Genomic DNA, 4,653 nt, shown 5'->3' on the forward strand with positions numbered 1-4,653 from the left:
TTTTTTAAATATCCTTTTACAAAATGCTGTGACGTTTTATTCAGGTATTACAATGATAAAATTACAATTTTTTTATTAAATTTAAAATTTATACACGCTCCTAGCGAATAAACATTGTACTAATTACATATATCATTTTTATTAATTAAATATATAAATTAAATATTTTATGTTTTTAAATGCGGAATATTTTCGAAGTATTATTTATAAGTCATTTATTATAAAATCACTAAACCGTTCAATTTTTTACTTGCCTAATAACCAGATTAATAATATTATTAGATTATATTTTGAAGATTTTAATACGGTGTGCGTTTGAAAAGAAGACTTTATTTAATTAATAATAATTGGAGATAAACATAAGCACTTTTTTTATTTAGTTGAATTCTAAAAGGAAGTCTGAAGGAAGAAATGGAGTAATTAATTTAAGTAAGACGATTCAATAACATTACGCACTACTGGACGAATTGTGATGAAAATAGTGGTTTTTGGAACAAGCTATGATCAATGTCTTTCCAACCGTCAATAATAAATATTTTATTATTATTATTAAACTTCGTTGTGATTTTTTTTATTATTCAAAAATGCCCCGTCTCGATTTTTAGTATTTTTGAATATCCGTCGGATTGTGTGACGTTTAGCCTGTCGTTCCTTTCTGTCAGATGTCAGATTTTGGCGCCAGATTTGAAGGTTCGCGCCATATTGCCGACCAGCCGATGTGCCTCTCCACGCGCAGGCCCACCGCTCATACTATTGCTCGCGCCCAGATCTGAAACAAGACGGGAAGTGGACATTTTACAATTTTGGTCTATTTAATTAATGCGACGTGAAGTCATCGCACCACACAACACAGAGCGGGACATAAACACAAAATATACTAAGGATGTACACAAATAGAAAACACATTATTGTAATACACCGTGTTACACGCTCACCCTGCGAATCATAATCTAAGAAAAAAATCCTAATACCGTTTTATAAACAAAACAATTATTTTTTTTAAATGTTATAAAAATCTTCCAGTGTAATCGTAACAACATTAGTGTAATTGTAACAAAATGGCAACCCTCATATTTCAAATCTTATTGAACTGCTGACCGGATGGGAAGAAATTATAACTATAAAGGTGCGTTTATACGAACGATTCGTAAACTACAAAAAAAAAGAAATCATGATTTTTTGTTTAGTTACCAATGAAGAAAAAAAAATCAACATTTATTTTATGAATAATCATCACCCCCCCCCCCCAATGTTTCGCGGTGTGAGCGTGGAATACGAGAAATATTATAATAAAGGCACACGGCTGATGTGCATAGCTTCATTATAACTTATAATCTTTCCTTGACGTATTTTGAATTACGGCTATGTGGAAATATTACAATTAAGGCACACGGCTGATTTTCATAGCTTCGTTATAACTTATAATCTTTCATTGACTGTTTTGAATTACGGCTATGTGGAAATATTACAATTAAGGCACACGGCTGATTTTCATAGCTTCGTAATAACTTATAACCTTTCCTTGACTGTTTTGAATTACAGCTATGTGGAAATATTACAATTAAGGCACACGGCTGATTTTCATAGCTTCGTTATAACTTATAACCTTTCCTTGAAGTATTTAGAATTACGGCTATGTTGAAATATTATAATAAAGGCGCACAGCTGATGTTCATAGCTTCGCTATAACTTATAGCCTTTCCTTGACATATTTTAAGTTACGTCTGTGTACTTGCGGATGTGCGAAATACATTTAGATTTCGTTTGTAAGGTAGGTTACCCTGTTAATCCGACCCCGAATAATAACGTTAAATGGTAGAATATTCAAGTAAATAATAAAGCTCTCTTCATTTATCTATAGACTGTTTACGATAACTTGTGACTTACACCGAATACTTATTATAACCAGTGACTTACATACATATTAACAACTATGGCTTAAAGATAGAGACTTACAACTAACGTACGTTAATTTAGAAATACACTTTATGATAATGGTTACGAGTACCAACACGATTTCTAAAAGTAGCGTCGTGTAACTTCCACCTTTGCGTAATTGAACAGTCCTATCCAATAATTAATTTATTTGATTAACCAACACCTCTGCCGTAGTTCACCCCAAGTGATTAGTTACGTTTGGTGATTAAGCAAGGGTGCCCGGGTTCATTGGGTGAGGTGTGTTGAGAATGCGCCTGGCCCATTAGGTGCGTGGCGTGTCAGATCGGGAGAAGCTGGTTTGAGGAGATTCCCAGATCTTCCTATTCTTATTTGCCTTAAAAAGACCCTCCACACAGCCTCCCCAAATATGACATAGGCCCTGAGGGAAATTATTTTCTTCAGGGCCTCCTGTGTGGGGATAGTGTAAAAAATATTAATAGTAAAAAAATGTCAAATAAAACAATGCATTTATTTTACTAGTCCGTCCATAGTCGATTAAAATGATTATAGAAAACACGTGGGACTAGAGTAGGGATAGGATAGACTACCCAGCAGTGACGTGTAGTGACTAGTGACTTGTTTACGATTCATGATTTTCCGGGACTGAAAGAGGTACCTTTTCTTGATATAAATATGAAGCAATCACTACCTTATCTTACAAACTGTGTCACAAAAATTGTTACGCTTCCAGTTTGATAATGCCTTCAGAAACAGACTTTTTTATAAAATAAATATTATATTATTAAATATATGTAAGAAAAACTTATTTTTTTACGTTTATTGAAGAAAGCACTTTTATAATCGAAAAGACTTTGCATGGAGAAGATGCATCCGTAAGCATATTTTGAAAATCCAAATCCATTGAAAATTGCAGCGTTTGGAATACAAAGAAATGATAAATTTAAAAAAAATACTGAAGGATTTGTCCATGAATTTAATTTTTTTTTTTTTATTCGTTAAGGCGATGCACTACGTCGTGTAATATTTTAAATTGAGCCGCTATCAATAACAACCCTTACGTAGATGGCGATAAGGTTTAAATTCCCGCTTAACACCATCCGCCTGTTTTGATTTATGCAAGAAAAAAACATGGTCAAAAAGTGCCTTTTATTTTATTTTGTGGATGTTCAGGCATAAATATTTAATTTTTTTCCGATCATTTTATAAATAACTTAATTTTCTACATTATACAATAAAATCATAACCGAAAATGGGTTCGTAAGTAGGAGATTTTGAACTTTAAAGCAGTTTTCATAGGCCTTATACATTATTTTTTTCTGAAAGGCCAAGATGTATTCTACTCGCAGTATTTAATTAAAGCATCTGAAACATTTCTAGGCGACCAAATTTTCAAACCAAAAACACACGATTTTGCATTACTACGTATGGCATCGCCTTAAAATAATATCTACATTTCGGCTTATCCTCCGATTAGTATTTTTGATGTTATGTAGGTATCACTCGCCCTACCGCCCACCGCTGGCATAGTATACAACTATTTGACCCAACGACAGATAGATATAGTTCAATGTACATTATTGTACATTCATTCATATATACATTATCTAATAAAAGGTGCGTAAGTAGGTTCCTAACTACAAGCTTTCCTAATAGTATTATAATGCAAATGATACTATTTATTAGCTATTATGTTCTGTGGAACGAATGCGTGCACACGAAATAGCTAGGTAGGTACGCATATTCTTTAAAACAGTGTTCCTCAAAATATAATATCTATTATGAAATCAAAGGTTATAACCTTAAATTTAATAATAGTTTCTAATCTATAGCTTAGAAAGAATAGAATCTCTTCATGAACTGGCCAAAATACGTTTTATTTTTATTTTTATTCTTCATTACAAGCACCCGCTAAACTGTCAAAGCAGTTTGTCAGCATAAGTAGTTTGTCGGCAGATTGATTATTTCGTATAACAATGTCACGAGTAATAATAACGTTCTGTCTTCTTTCCCTGTGCTTATTATCCTCAAATGACTTAAATCAAATGATGTAAATTTAATAATATAAATTACTAAATAAAACAAATATATTGTAAAACGAATAAGTAGCGCATTAGCCAATGCTTATTTTTTTCATACATACAAGGTATATTTTTGCATTAAATCTACAATGTAGGTCATAAGGATAATGATTTCCCTCGGGGCGTAGGTATGTCCGGCTTGATGTATTAATGTATAGCAAGGGTCTTTTTGAGTAGAGAGTTTACTTTTTTAGTAGTAGGAGTGAACATGGATCTTGAAGAAAACGCACACATCTTTCCACAGCCGAGCTGTTGTATAAACACAGAGACCGGCAAATCGTTCCACAACCGAGCTGTTGTATAAAAACAGAGACCGGCAAATCGTTCCACAACCGAGCTGTTGTATAAACACAGAGACCGGCAAATCTTTCTACAACCGAGCTATTGTATAAACACAGAGACCGGCAAATCATTCCACAGCCGAGCTGTTGTATAAACACAGAGACCGGCAAATCGTTCCACAACCGAGCTGTTGTATAAACACAGAGACCGGCAAATCGTTCCACAACCGAGCTGTTGTATAAACACAGAGACCGGCAAATCTTTCCACAGCCGAGCTGTTGTATAAACACAGAGACCGGCAAATCGTTCCACAACCGAGCTGTTGTATAAACACAGAGACCGGCAAATCGTTCCACAACCGAGCTGTTGTATAAACACAGAGACCGGCAAATCT

Source organism: Hesperophylax consimilis, chromosome 27 (genome assembly GCF_061612785.1).
Source record: "Hesperophylax consimilis isolate HC1 chromosome 27, BYU_Hcon_1.0, whole genome shotgun sequence".
NCBI classification, from domain to species: domain Eukaryota; kingdom Metazoa; phylum Arthropoda; class Insecta; order Trichoptera; family Limnephilidae; genus Hesperophylax; species Hesperophylax consimilis.